Source organism: Haemaphysalis longicornis, unplaced genomic scaffold (assembly GCF_048455015.1).
Source record: "Haemaphysalis longicornis isolate Haplotype H1 unplaced genomic scaffold, Haemaphysalis longicornis Haplotype H1 scaffold_1, whole genome shotgun sequence".
Classification (NCBI taxonomy): domain Eukaryota; kingdom Metazoa; phylum Arthropoda; class Arachnida; order Ixodida; family Ixodidae; genus Haemaphysalis; species Haemaphysalis longicornis.
Window position 1 is genome coordinate 325,742,195 of NW_027526203.1, and position 15,572 is coordinate 325,757,766.

The 15,572-nt window shown below is 47.2% G+C and overlaps 1 pseudogene across 1 annotated transcript in view; it reads right to left on the reverse strand.

Annotated features, from left to right (window-relative positions):
- Positions 1–12,010: 12,010 nt before the first annotated feature.
- The window catches only part of LOC144170400 (THAP domain-containing protein 1-like), a 4,341-nt pseudogene continuing 779 nt past the window's right edge, over positions 12,011–15,572 (reverse strand). The window contains exons 3-4 of the transcript XR_013322605.1: positions 15,349–15,419; positions 12,011–12,392 (exon numbers count right to left, since the gene is read on the reverse strand). The product of XR_013322605.1 is annotated as a THAP domain-containing protein 1-like (transcript). The remainder of the gene's footprint in view (positions 12,393–15,348; positions 15,420–15,572) is intronic.

Here is a 15,572-nt window from a genome sequence, read left to right on the forward strand (position 1 = left end):
GCAGCCCCGTGCGCGGCGCTGCTGCCGGCCCGAGGCCGGGTTCATTGCGGAACGCCGAGGGGGAGGGCTGCAGCAGGTCGATGGCGAGGGCGTCTCCGATGCGACAAAGGGTTAAGCCGCGAGCGAGACGATGACAAGGCCGAAATGAAGAGCTGCCCGGGGCCCCCATGTGGATCGGCGCGAGCAGTGGCATGCCTCGCATGGCACGCGACCGAGACTTCGCGACCTTGGACCCGGCGCACCACCTAATAATCACTCCCGGCGCTGTCTGGCGCGAAGTCGTCACGGACATGCCGTGGGCGCTGCTGAGACGCCCCGAGGCGTGAAAGCACTTGTTTGGGTGCCCAAGTGCCCGCACGTCTGCCCTTCGCCCGCACACTCGTGCTGCTACTGCCGGGGTACAGTTGCACTACATATGCGAAGCATTCTTGGCCAGATTTGTATGCAGTGCGTTCATTATTAGCAGCGATGTTACCTGCAGATTGCTACGCATGTCCTGACTTCGCGATGGAATCGCCCTGTTTTTCTCAAAGTTATTTTAATATTCGCTACTTTAGCGCGTATGGATGCACTGTATTTTTTTTTTGCCATTGTACAGGGACAGCGAAAATAGTAGTAAAAACACTCACTATACAAAAAACAAACACGCAGCGACATCCTTGGTCAGTGTTTGCTCAGCATGCAGACTCTCACAATATCGTACATCTCGCACAACTACAGGCTGAGCACTCGGCGAGGTTTAAAAAAATGTTCTGCCGAAATTCAAGGAATTATCTACGAATGTGTAGCATTCGTATGCCGCTTGGCTTGAGTGTGAGTTCGCCATTTTTTCTTGTATTCTTTCCGACAATTACCTCCATTTACGCTTCATAGCGATTGCAGATGAGACTTTCACGAAATCTGCATCATTGTGGAAATACAGAGCATTACACGGCTCGCCATTTTTCTTAATTTTTTACATTTTTCTAATTTTCTAGTTTTTCAAAATTTAGTTCAACCAAAAATCTCCATTTACGCTTTATAACGATAGCCAGTGGAACTTTCGCGAAGAAATACAGGGGCATAACGTGGTTCGCCATTTTCCGTAATTTTGTTATATTTTTCTAATTTTTTGTTTTTCAAAATTTTTGTCACCAATTATTTCTATTTTTCAAACCCGTTTATAGCGAACTGCAATATGCACCGCGATTTGTTCGATATATCCAATAGTTCGATATAGCCGAACCCGCCTATAACGAGCTTATTGTTACGAGTTCGCATTGCGCGGTAGCCCCCCCCCCCCCCCCCCCCTCCTCAACTCCACCCTCCCATCATGCAGAAACGAACAAAGTAAAGTAGTCATTAACCATACCCAAAATAATCCATTTATTGCAATTAATAAAGCTTCTTTCCGCCTTAACTGCCTACTTTGCAAAAAAAAAAAAAAAAAAAAAAAAGCGGTGATTTTTGTTTTCGCTTTCGTTTTGGCGGCTACAACTAGCATAGCATTCTCCACACGAAACATTGTTTGCAGCAGTACAAGTCTGCGTTCTCCAAAATCGAAGAAGCACTGGCGGAGCACATCGAATGCCGAAAGCGCTTCACTATAAGCATCGGACGGCTTTCACTCGCGACATCATCGGCAACGTTGGCCAGCCCTTCCCACAGTTCACCGATGCTGCTGTATTTGTCCGGACTCGCTGATTGGGCGGGTTCCGTCGTAAGTCCCCCGCGTCGGCTATAGTTACGGAAAGTGTCGGCCGTCACGTCGCTCCGTGCAAGGCGCTATGTCCCAGTCGCGGCTCTTGCTCCGTGGTCGCGGCCAATCCACATCTCAATCGCCGCTCCTAGACCATGCATTTCGGCGGCCATTCTAGGCGCGCGGAGTTCGATATATCGGATGTGAACTTCGTTATAAGGAATATGTTTCCCATGTATTTCCGTAACTGAATTTTTTTGTTCGATATATAGGATAATTCGCTCTATCCGGGTTCGTTATAGCCGGGTTTGACTGTATAACGATGACAGGTGGAAATTCCGCGATATCTGCATTTTTGTGGAAATGCAGGGGCGTTACACGCTCCTGGCTGTGGGGGTTCTCGGAAAAGAATGCGACGCATAAAACGTTGACTTACTTAGAGAATCTCTCAAGGAAGGCCTGAGACTGGCCTTCTACTGAGGTGCTTAAAAGCAGCGTGAAATTAATTCAAATCACCAGAACATGAATTTTCACCTTTTTGATTCCGTCTCAACACACTCACCACTGTAATAAACTCTTTTCACCACCACAGCAAACTGATAGACCACCCGCATTCTCAAACAAACTGGCTAAGTTACGATGCAAATGTCTGTGCGATATGCTTCTGTGTGGGCTGCCATGATTGTTCTTTTTAACGGGGTTATAGGATTTGATGGGAGTCAGCTTGAATGTACACGGACACAAAGGAAGAGGGAAAGACACGACACACCGCTGTTATAGGGGTATTAGACGCATTATATAGACGTATTATAGGTATTATAGGGATTATAGATTTTTTTTCCCACTACGCACACCGTAGTACAATGTCAAACTCTGCCCTCTATTGCGGTTTGCTGTTGCTGCCAGCTGTAAGGGTGGTGGGAGCTTCGTCAAGCGATCTTTTTTTTTCGCTTTTACTCCCACCTCCTCCATCACTTTTATTGATGGAAATAAAGACTTTATTATTATTATTATTATTATTATTATTATTATTATTATTATTATTATTATTATTATTATTATTATTATTATTATTTTATTTTTTTACCTGTACCCAGGCTCCGCCTGTGCTTTATTTCTGTCATTTTCACTACTTTAATTTGTGTGTGTCTTGTCGCTTGTTTGTTTCTTGCTATATGTTTCTTGTATTTTGTTTTCATGTAACTACCCGTGCGCCAGCACTCAGGCCTCTGGCTGTTCCTGGGCACGTAAATAAACATGATTGATTGATTGATTGATTGATTGATTATTATTATTATTATTATTATTATTATTATTATTATTATTATTATTATTATTATTAAAGGGATTACAGATTGGTCACACAGTTTATATTTAGTTGCGGTAAGTATCCCAGAAGCATTTGCTCGAAACACCCAGTTTCGAACGCGGGTACAAAACCTAACCTGCAAAATATACGTGGCCCGGCGATACCACATCAGTACTTCGCAAGATTGCTTTGGGTAACTTCCAGTCTCTGGAACTGCAGCTCCTGCGAAGCGGTTCTTGGGGCCATCAAAGTAGCCGTATTTTAACCCTTCGGATAAGAAATTTTCTACACATTTCGGTACGCTTATGCATGTAAGCGTGCCGAAATGTACCGAATACAAAAAGCGTTCCGAATACAGGAATTGTAAATGAAAGTACATGCACCGCTCACACTCGTTTCTAGCGCGGTCATCAATAAACACGTTGGGGACCGATGCCAATAGCTTCGCTGTGTATGTTTTGAAGCAATGTTGCCTAAATTTCCAACTGGCGTCAAGTCGCAACCAATGCTATATGTTTATACATAATGTGTTTTACGTATAAACAACACGAAGCCTTGAAAGTGAACCGAGGCTCAAAATTACGGAACTGGATTTTTTTTTTATGTTCACGGCCGGCTTGCCCGTTGGAGCATTTTCTTCTTTTTTTCTCGAGGGTTGGGACTGGCCGAGGGGTATATGTGGTCTCCATCATGATTATTACCCATGCGTCGGTGGCGTCATCATCATTACCTGCAGCCATCTCATGTCGAACGGCAAAACCAGGTCCTGAAAGAGGGAAACAAGCCACAGAGCCAATGAAGGACGTTTGCGTCGTCTTGTTTTCACTGTGTCCGCTTTTTCCGGTGCCGTTTCTTATGAGTACTGTGTCCGCATTGCGATCCCTTCAGGTATCCTGCATGAGGCTTATCTTTGTGCACAGACATTCGCTGATGATTATAAGGGCCAAAAAATACCTTAAACCTGTAGTGATTGAGTGCACCCTTTTTTTACTATTGTAATTATGTTTTTATGAGAAGTAGGAGATTTATTTGCCTTTTTGTGTTTCATCTTAGCACGCCACAGACGCTTACAGAGAGAGAGAAATGACCTTTATTGATTAGTCCTGCGAGAAAGGTGCGGGTCAGGCCACGCAGGGCTTCGCCGCACCTCATCTAACTACCTGCGCTAGGTAGCGGGCGGAGCCCGACACGACGCTTACAGAGGAACGCAGTGAATGGACACGAGGGGAATCCCATTTGGGCGCTGTTGCGTTGTCCAGTAACAGTCACGACTAGCACCGCGAACACACTACAGCGGCTAAGCGGCTCAGGGTTGCGAGGCTAAGATTCCTGGTCGCTGCTGCGGTTTTTCTGATGGAAGGAAAAACAAGTGTCCGCGTGTCGAGATTCGGGCGCGTGTTAAACATCTTCAAGAGGTCGAAATTGGTGGGCAGCGCACAACTACGGCGCGCCACGCAGCGCACTCAAAGTTCCGGCGCGTAAAACCCCAGTTTCAATTTTGAATTCTCCCCGCAAAGTCTCCATGCCGGCCGATTCGCCCTTGCATATTTACCTCGCCAGGCTCGGAGAACGTGACTGATTTACCACCTGCTTATCGCTCGTCGGCAGAGCATTGCGCCGACTCAGGTTTACCCGAAAGCCCGCGGCCGCCTCTGCCCTGCACACAGGCTTCGATGCGCCTGGCAAACGGGGTTATGGCGACCTGTGGAAAGGGTGGGCTTAAAACTGTTAGCTTGAATATTTAAGGGGACTTGGCAACACTTTGGATAAACGTTTTCATTCTTTCCTTCGCGTCTGGAAGCACCGCGAAATCTACAGTTATCGGTAGCACGGAGCGGCACTGCGTGATTTGCTCTTCCAAGCAGATGCGCCTCCCGTTTCTGCTTTGCTTTTGTGGCTTTCTTTTTAAAGTGGCTATCGAAAAGCGTTCATTGCTGCAACTCAAGGAAAACAGGCCAACAGCCGCTACATGACCTTAGTGACGTAATTCGAGCCGTCGAAGAACGTCAAAACCGGGAAACCGGGGACAATCTTTTGATTGAGTTTCCAAGTTATCTAATGAACATAGAGCAGTAATTTTTGGCTGAGGTGCTTTGCGACCCGCTAATCTACGCACTGGGTGTGTTGGGTGACTACATTCTGCAAGTATTTAAGATTTCAAGAAAAGTTGAACAAAAAAGTGTTTCAGGGTCCCTTTAAAGCCCGGAGCAAGCGCACGCATGTCATGCTTCTTCTCTTCTCCCGTTCTGTTGTCTCTTCAGCTTAAACGTGACGTGTTTTTTTCTGCCACCTCTATGGTAGGTTGCGTGATGCTGGCGAGAAAGAAAGAATTAATAAAGCGAAGTGCGTTGGAAGACAGATTAGCCAGGAGTTACCTCGTTTGTCTGGTCAGCACAGAGAGGCACCGGGATATAAACGAGCATTATGAAGTTAGTCAGACAATGCAGACAGTTAGTGTGCTCAGGTGTATGCAACAAGTTATTTCGTCGTCTGCAACTTTGCCTCTACGAACCGACGAAAAACGTGGCATTGCAGGTCTCTCATAAAACGCACCGCGAAATTTCCTCCCAGCAAAAACAAAAGTAAAAATTGGCCGCGTATCTGCTTTTTCGTAGCAAATGTCGACAAAAAACGATAGCCTTTATCGACCTTTGCCAAGTAAATGCCTCCCTTCGCTTTCCCGCTCACCTCTCATGTTGTTCCTCTTGCGTCACGCTCCTCTCAAGGTAAAGACGCCAAAGGTTTTCTTAAATCATTTTATATTTACCGCGTTCCACTGCTCCAGGCACGGTGTCTCTATGCCAACGCTGCCGTACGGCGGAGACGCGCGTGAATCGAGGCGCCCTTCTTCAGCGTTTATAGAACCACGTTGCCCTACTCCACGTGCGTTCCAAGCAGAACGTGGAACCTATCTAGTGGAACCTTTCGTAACTGCTGCCGGTTGATTTCTTAAAATGGCGCCAGAAGCTATATTGGCGCGGGCGATAGTAGGCGACGGCGGAGTGAATTTTTTTGCTGCAGTTGATGAAGTATCTAATTTCGCAAAAATCAAGCATGTATGATTTTTTTATAAAGGAACACTGCAAATATCCCTTCTGTATTAATTTGTTGTCTTATATTTACATAATGTTTTGTTCTCCTTCAACAATGTTGACAAGTATGAACATTGCACCGGACCACCGTGCACCGGACTTAGGCGGGTAGATTTAACTGAGACTATATAAGACTATTGCGCAGGCCTTGTATTACTTTCGCCGGGTGGCTGAATCGAGTCAAAGACAGACAGACAGACAGACAAAAACAGACATACAGACAGACCAAAATTTCTGGGTTTAAGTAGCCCAAGAAAGACTGTCGTCTTTAAAAATTGACGGTGCACGCACGCCGGCGGAACCGGGACTAACGCGCGTGGTGTAAGGCAAAGCTGATTTAGACCGCCTGAGTTCGTCAATCTGCAACAAAATTTCGTGCAGATAGGCAAAAATATCCGGAACTATTGGTCGGGGAAATGTTCTCCTGCAGTCAACCCCATACTCAAGCAAGGGGAGCAAACCCTCCACATGATAAGGGTCGCTAACAAAAACCGGGGCTTGAAGGAAACAGACCTTCTCAAACTACGGGATGCACTCATCACCAGTAGAATTCGATACCAAATACCCTATGTTAATCTTAAAAAAACTCTTGAAAAGAGACTTGATACGCTAATCAGGAAAGCCACGAAGTTAGCATTAGGCCTTCCAATCAACACTAAAAATGAAAGCCTGGATGCTACGGGAACAGTTTACAAGGTTGAAGAAGTCATCGCAGTGCACAGATATAATCAGTTACGCCGTCTGGAATCCACCCAAGCAGGCCGCCTCATCATGACTGAATTGGGATATAACCCAAACCGGAGGAACCGATGCGATGCAATCCCTTTTCCGGAAAACGTTCTGCAGCACCTACACGTAGCCCCAATCCCACGGCAAATGGGTGTAGAAAAAAACCCTACCCGCAGAAAAATTCGAGCCAGCTACTCTTGCAAAAAGATCGCAAGAGATCCGAACAATACTCATGTCTTCACCGACGCGGCCAAGAGAGGCAACATGTGTGCGATTGCCTACGTGACCACCAAAGGAGAAACGAACACTGATCTCCGCAACTGCCACACAGTGGAGGAGGCGGAAATTCTCGCCATAGCCCTCCCAGCAGCTCACCAATCCGAACCTAGTAGAATCACCAATATTTACACGGATTCGAAAAAAGCATGCATTCTTTTGGGCCAAAACACTAGCCATCCAAATGCGTTACCCCTTTTTTCTGCCGTCAAGGGACCAGTTAGGGTGTACTGGATCCCTGGGCACACTGGCATGTCGTGGAATGAAGGAGCTGACCTGCTCGCCCGCGAAACCCTTCTCCGGGCTCCCGACATCAGTGACCAAGTCCAGAACCCTAGTCCTCCTACCCTCACACTAAAGACCTACCTACCCGATAAGAGACGTCTGCCGTCACCTCATCCCAGACTGACCCGGCAGGAACAGGTTACCCTTCGTCAAGCCCAGACAAACACGCTTCTCACACCAGCTCTACTTCACCTGTACAGAAACCATATACACACACCCCTCCTAAACTGTGCACGCTGTAAGGTACCGCAGGATCAAACCCACATCATGTGGGTCTGCCCAGACACCAAGCCAATTAGGGCACATCACACTAGATAGTGGCTGACTACTGCCACCAAGTTGGAGGAGCAGAGGAGCCTGGCGGACTTCATCTTGAAGGCCACCAGAAGCTGCCTGGAACGAGGCGTCTCTTAGCCTCCCCGCCAACCCCGTTTCCCCTCCCCTTTTGAAAGGAAATAAAGTATTATCTCTCTCTCTCTCTCTCCTGGGACACAGGGTCGTTAACTAGACTAGGAGGATAGCCTTTCTTGACTGTGTCAAGAGTAAAACTTTGGTGGAAGTCATTACATTACGGGTAAGCTTTCGACTGCGGGGTAACTCACTGGTAATTAATTATTGGGTCACTGGTTAACCGACCAGCGCTCTACCCGTGGGTTATCTAGTAGTGACACATGGCCCACAAATTACTAGTAACCGACTAGTGACCCACCAAAAGGTTACCCGTGCCCCACTTGTCGGTCACGTTACCCACAGGCGAATCACTCGCCAGTCACCCCCAAATTACTGGCTGCCCGCGCAACCGTTACATACTATACTCGGCTATAAGTTAAGAAGAGAAACTGCAGTTGCCCCTCTGACTTATCCCCACAACCGGTTGTTCTTCCGCACAGCGCAAAGCATGCGCTACCACAAGTATTTTCGGAAGCACGAAATAAAGACAGGCACAATAAGAAAGCTAGGGAACTTAATGTTCTCGCAAGTGTACATTTTTGAATTGAAATAAGTTGAATTGGGTTTGAAAAGCAGATAATACCACTCCTTACGCGTGATCTTATCTCAAAGGTTGTGCGCTGGACATCACTGGTTTGTCGCTTCGGCAGAATGGTACACTCCACGTGATGTTTCCGCTCTTAATTTGTGCCCGAATATAGAGACCTGTGACCAACAAACTGGCGGTGGGTCGCCCGTAGAGCCACCGGTGAGCGCCGGACACAAGTACAAGCATGGGCCACACAGACTGCGGCACGTGTCCTTTGAAGCGTTCTCTGCGGGTGTTGCGGTGCCAGTGCACTGATGTCCACTGGAGCAACAAGGCATTGGTCCTAACTGGAAGCCATACCCCATGTCACAAGCCGGTTGCACTGGGTGAAAGCTACGAAGTCTGCATCGGTGCTGTCCCTTCGCAGCGCCATGGGGTTCTTTCATTAGGAGGTCTGTTCTTTTATTTCAATACTAAAATTGGCGTTGTGCTTATTGTGACCTAATGCTTATCAAAAGGCATTAATTTCGGAGGTTTTAAGCCCCTCGACTAGAATATTGCAATTGTTTACTTTCTGTCGAGAACATTAGAGAAACAGTATATCCCACATTCGACTATTAGTAGCAAATGTGCGGGAAGTCATTACAGATTTGAGCGTATTGTTGAAAAATTCAGGGAAGCTTGCACTCACGCGCAAGACTTGAATGGCGAAGTTGTTGTAGGTGAGCATTGCCGGACACAGTTACATTTCAGTATCATTGTTTATTTGCATAGTTTCGGGGTTAGTAATCATCGTCATATGCATCGAAGAGGTCGTCGCCATCTTCGCGGAAAGTGGTGGATGCGAAGTCATCCTCAACAATGTATGCTTCCACAAGATCAACCGGCGGAGCTTGAAACAAGTCGCGGAAGGCCTGAACGATAACGAAGCTGGAGGATTTTTTTCTACGTTAACACTGAAGGACACATCACCACGCATTTGTACAAGCTTGAAATTGTTTATTTACATGTTCCATGGTTGCTTTGCACCGTGCTACTACTAGTCATCGTCATATGCATCGATATAGCGTGCTCCTCATGCCAAGCATTGCGGTAGCGCTTGACGACAGCGCTGGAGTTTTTTTGTTTGTTTGCTTGTTTTCTTGATAAAGCCACATCGCGAGTCGGGTAATCGGCGGCCGCCGCGAGGCACGCGCTCAAGAGGTCTCAGAAATTTCTGGCTCCTCATGTTTTTGCCAGTTTTTGTTTTGCGAAAGCAAATGCACGTGCCGGGAAGGAACGCTCAGCGGTCGCCGTGAGGCACGCGCTCACGAGCGCTCTGTATTTTTTTTCCTCCAACGCCGAACTTACTGCTTCTACAACAGCTGCGCTGTTAAAAATTCTTGAGCTCCTTGCTCCCTGCAGATGAAATTAATATAGAATACAGTAGATAAATGGTCATGAAAAATGAATAACATGTGCGGATCAATGATCATATACCGGGTGTTCAAAATTAAGCTTTGTGGTTTTTTTAAAATTAGGCAGTTGAAGGCACGCGAAGACCGCCTGTGCAGATAAGCTCTGTGGCCGGGGACACAAAGTGAGGTGATAGTTATTGCTGTCAGCAGCTCTATTAACTCAAATGAATAATTAAATTTTTGTTGACTGCAGTAAGTGGGTATGTTTGTATTGAAAAAAGGCAGTCGGGTTTCTACACAGTATCAGTTCGAAGAATTCTCCTGGGGTGTATATGCTCCGAGATACCCGACTCGAAATTTTAATTGTCGTCCGCATGATTATGCACAGAAGAGAGATAGGATCGGCGCAACGCTCCTCCCTGATGTGACGCGGCTGTTGCGTGCGGTGTTTAGTCTGGCAATGGAGGGGAAGAATTTGCAAAGATGATAACTGTCCCCCTTCCCCTCTCGGCTGGCGAAATCAAGATATGACAGCGCAACAGCCGCACACTGCAGCCGACTTCACACACTTGATTTATTGATTGTGATTGAAAATTTTGGCCGCATCAAATGACATCATTTCGTTTTCACATTTTTTTTCTCTCTTTTTTTTCGTTTTGTTTTTCTTCTCTCATCTAGCGTAGCAAGCCAGCCCGACGGCTCGGCTAACATCACTGGTTTTCATTAAAGCTATTCTCTCTCTGTTTGTAGGGTTTATCGCGCCAACGCAACGCAGGCCATGAGGCGCGCCGTAGTGGAGGGCTCCGGATTAATTTTGACCACGTCGGGATCTTTAACGTGCGCCGAAATCTCGTGCATACGGCCGTGTTTGCTTTTCGCCTCCATCAGAAAAGCGGCCGCCGCAGCCGGGAATCGAACCCGCTTAGCAAGATGGGTACCACAGCGTTCTCGCGCTAAAAGACAGACAAAGAGAAGTAGGTACACCGCAAACTTCAAACAAAATTTATTTCGACCCCTGGTAAGAAATGTTGTCAGCGTATGAGGTAATGAAACATGGGAGTTTTGTATGATTTGAATTATAAACAATGGGTGGTGTACAGGATCGTAAATGCACAGAAAGGGGGGGGGGGGTGTTATATCGCAACGGTTCTGCAGGGAAGGGGGAGGGGGTTATAAAGGAGGGGGCCGTACAGAATAGGAGTAATACAGGAGTTATAGGCGAGGGATGGTATACAGGAACTGCTTAGGATAGACATGCAGGCAGTGGCGCAACTAGAAATAATTATCTGAGGTGTTATACGCCGCCGGTGTTATACGTCGTAGGTGTTATACGGTAAAAAATAAGGAGAGAGCCGGCACCCAAGCAATATCCTAGTCATTTTTATGATTTTATGATACCACTTTGTTCACTCTAACACCTACATCAGAATAAATGCACGCCTACGACTGCGAGGACTTTTTTCATAAAAGCTTTCATTTTCTCGGACGTAAAAAAAAAAACAGTCGAATCAAAAAGAATGCCGATATGCTAAAAACTTCCTGAATAATTAAATAAACACAAATATAAGGGCCACGCTTCGAATTCAACGAGGAACGGTCGGACGAGCAAAAGCGCGGCATTAAAATATTGTCGTTGGGAATTCTTGTGAGTTCCTCTTAAAGCTGAACATCCCGTAAAATAGCTCCTTAACCACGGCATCCCAAGCACTAGATGTACCAAATGAGTATCTCTGCTCGCGTTCACGCTAAAAATTCAGCCGAAGGCGCAGGCGGTCGACGGAACGGCGTTAAAGTACAGTTTCCGGACTAACAACAATAAATGCGCCCATGCGCTCCGTACCGATGGTTAATCAGCGAAGCTGTGACGTGCGGCCGGTGCTTTACGTATGACACGTGGCCTAAACATTTGGAAGTAACGTCATAACGTGCTGCCGGTGTCTCTGGCACTGCCACGTCACAGAACAGGGAGGATTTGCCACGTTGACGCTGCTCTGCCCGTACCACCCACTGACCTCTACTAGTTTTGCTGGATGGCGCACCGCCGCTCCCCGAAGCGGGAGCTCGCGAAGCCACCGGAAGTGCCGCCGCTTGTCCCGGAAGGCGGTCGTCTGCTGCGCGACGCGGTACGCGCGACACGAGTTATGCCGGGGTGCTGCTGTTCTTTGGATCACGTTTCGTTTATTTCTTTTTTTGTAAATACTTGCTCCTGGTTAGTAGGGTAAACCAAGTGACAATAAGGGCTATGTAGGCGCAGATCAGTGTTTTAATGCGCTTTTAATGAGACAGCGTATGCACGTAAAACTGCCTTCTGACTAATGCGCGTCCGTTTTCTTTTTCTCACGATTAACGGAGCATCGCCTGTCAACAGCGGATAATCTTGGAGACGCGCCGCGTTTTGTTAAGATGGACGGTTATGGGCCCCAGCTGTTCGGAGTGGCTGTCCGGTCTTGTACGAGGTGTGGGATCTAGCGACGCAGGCCACGTTTATAGAAGCTTTCGCGGCCGCTTGCACGCGTCTTCGCGGGTTTCTGAGTGTTTGTTGTATTTGTTTGGTTTTCAAGGGTTACGGGGGGCGTTGCCAACTGTGGTTTAAGCCCGGCTTTGGTAATCCACCCGATCAGATCCCCAGGAGACAGTGATTGGCCTGAGAATGGGGGGGGGGGGGGGGGGTGGAGCCTAAGTAACCTTTACTGCACCTAAATGTTAACTTCAGCAACAAAGTTGCCTATAGCTCAGACCAAGCTGTTCCCCGTTGTATTATAACCAGTGTGTTTTATAATAAAAACCGTGAGTAGAATTCACTGCACATATGCTTGATATCGATTTATAGTAATGGAGAACATGAAACAGAAGAAAAGGACCTGAAGGCCGCAAGGCCTATTTATTGGACTTGATGTAGAAGACACGTACTGATCAATTTGTGCGAATGTTTACTGGTGCTTGAATAGGATAAGCTTTGTGAGCTGCTTGCGGATGTTTGATCCAGTTATCTTGGCCGTCGCCGTCTTCGCGGTGTGATGCATCCTTATCTTTATATATGAAGCGATCACACACTTCACCAGTCGCACAAAGTGGTTTGAGTCAGCCGCGGATTCGAACATGTGATCATGTAGCTCGGGGTACAGCTTCTCGAGGTGACCGGAAAGCTCTGTCATAACTGAAACTGTCAATGAATCGGAAAGATTCCCCTTCTTTGGAAGGCTTGTGCCATGCAAGTTGTCTTCTCTGCGTATCACTTTCTCTGTGGTCTGACAGATGTAAATTGTAGATGATGACGGCTTCTGCAGACCACCACGGTTTTTCCGGTCAAAGAAGGCCGACGGACTTCTCTCTGACACAGTTGCTGCGTGGCATGTAGCACAAGGGATCCTTCTGCGCACCATCAGGCACACAAAGCCCGCAATGTACCCGGTGATGTTCCCGACATACGGCGAGAGCGAAGGAAGGCACTCAGCCTCCCTTTCCAACTCACTTTCCTCGGAAAGCTCGGGATCATGCTGGAGATCTCCACCACCATTCTGCTTTGCCACAGTCATGTCCAGCTCATCATGAGCCCCGGTCCCGCTGCTTACATACAAAATCCAGGTTTCATCAAGCGCATCACAATTTCCTCGCCCTCCTTTGACCTCGGTGTGCACAACTAGGCGTTTATAAGCTGCCACAAATTGTGCAACTGTGGGGTTGTTGTTCCACCCTCCTTTGCAGCGTATGGCAGCGAAGAAGAGTTCAATGTGGTCTTGCGAGAGCTTATACATCAGTAGGTAGCGCAACGGGGCAGCTTCTCCAAGGAGCAAGGAAGATGCCAGCCCGATGGTGCTTTCGATGCTGACGAGAAAACCAAGAAAGGCAGTCTTCCGCGAAGTCTTCAAAATGGTAATCCCTGTTGGTCCAGTGAGGCCCCTAATGTAATCCTGAGCTTCCTTCAGAAATGACAACCAGATACCCTTGCTGCCAGGCCGAAGGGGTGCTTTGAATCCACGAGCCACAGGGTTGCGCGAGTTCAGGCAGTCAAACAGCCGGTCGAAGAGGCGAATGAACTTCGTAGTCGCTTGCGAATCCTTGAATTGAGGCAGCTTTAAGTCTTCTCGACAGAAGTCAATGGCATCTGCCACACTGGCACTCAATGTTTGGGCGGCAAGGTTTACCTTCATTTTTTGCTTCTGCCACTCAATATGTGCCGCCCGAAGCTTCGTTGCAGCGTGCAACCCCTGTTGTTCTTGGAGCTTGTGTAGCTCATGGATGTATTGCCACTGTATTAATGACCCCGATGAATCCTTTAGACAGCCAAGAGAGGCAAGGGCATTGCGCACAAGTTTTAGCATATGGCACACATCAAGAAAACAGTGCACCTTCTCATTTGTGACAGGGTGTTGGAATGACGTCACCATTTCGCACTCATCCACCAGCGAAGCCCCCAGGTCCTTGAACATCGCAAAATTGCAGCTCAGCCCATCGCAGGTTAGGGACACTATGCGAACTCCTGCTTCAGCAAGTTTTGTCAAGCATAGCTTTACAACGTTTGCTCTTTCTTTTCCAGTCATCCCATTTATGAGGAAATACCCACAGGGTATTTTCCAATGCGAGTCAAGAGAAACAACCATGAAAACCATGGCTTCAGTTGCCACATCGGTGCTGTCATCATCCATCTCGGTGCCGATATCCACATAGCCTCTAAACTTTCTCCCATCCCACTCCACGTGCTTCCTTATGGCCATCTCATCTACCATGAGGCTGCACAGCAGTTCCTTTTGGTTCTTTTTGGCTTCATTAGCCTTCACGCGAATGGCATTCATTGCCTCTCCGGTAAAACCAGGTTCTCCATTAACTGTGCTATACCACTTCGTTATTGTGGATGGGTGTGGCAAGGCGCAGTCAAACGTTTCCCGCACGTAATTATACGCTTTCGTAGAATAAAACTGCAGGGTCAGTGCAAACATACGCAATGTGGGCGAGTACTTCTCCCGACTCGGCCTGGCTGCTTCGTCCCCTTCACTTGACTGCTTCAGGATGCGCTGCATAACTTCAAGGGGCACTCCGGTAAAGCACTTCTCCAACATTGTGCAACCATCTTCTGAGATAAGTTGCTTCTGCCTTAGGTCGTCAACAATTTCGCTCAATGATGCGACCCGGGTCTTCAGCCGACGCTCCCGTTGCTGGCTAAGCTTCAGCCTCTTTTTGATGCCTTCAGTGACATCAGTGCACTTGTCCAGTCTCCTTTTTAGAGTTTTTGGAGTGTCCATGACGGCATAGCTGTGATCAAATGCCTGTAAATAATAAATTTATAAGCTCAACAACCACAAAAAATGTCAATATACGAGAAATCAACCTACAAAAACCTGTTCACTAAAAGTAAAAATCAGGCTTCCCAAATTTGTCCTTCCCAAATTTCCTTATTTCCTTTCATGCATCGGCCAGTTCAAGAAAAACTGCGCTGCAGGACATCAAGCTTTCCTATTGGTAACTATCATCACGCAGCCTAAAGGCGGTAGAAACTGTTTCGAGTTCTTATATTTCACAATTCATTTGTATCTTATTGTTAGCGCTTATCTGAAAGTAAGCTTACACTTCTTGATGGCTCAGGAGGAGGTGTTGGTGGGCTGCTGGGTGCCTCATCTGACGTGGATAAGTCAGGAATTGGGGCTCTATCCTTGGGTGGTTTTCGTTTCGGAGTTTTCTGAAAAAAGGCATGATTTTCGTTATAGTGACCATCAGAACTCAACCATCAACCATCAATTTAATTAATCAATCAAATGCTCCACCAATTGCAATGTTCCCACAACCGAATAGCAGCCGGCGGTTTACTTAAGCGTCGTATATATGTACACCA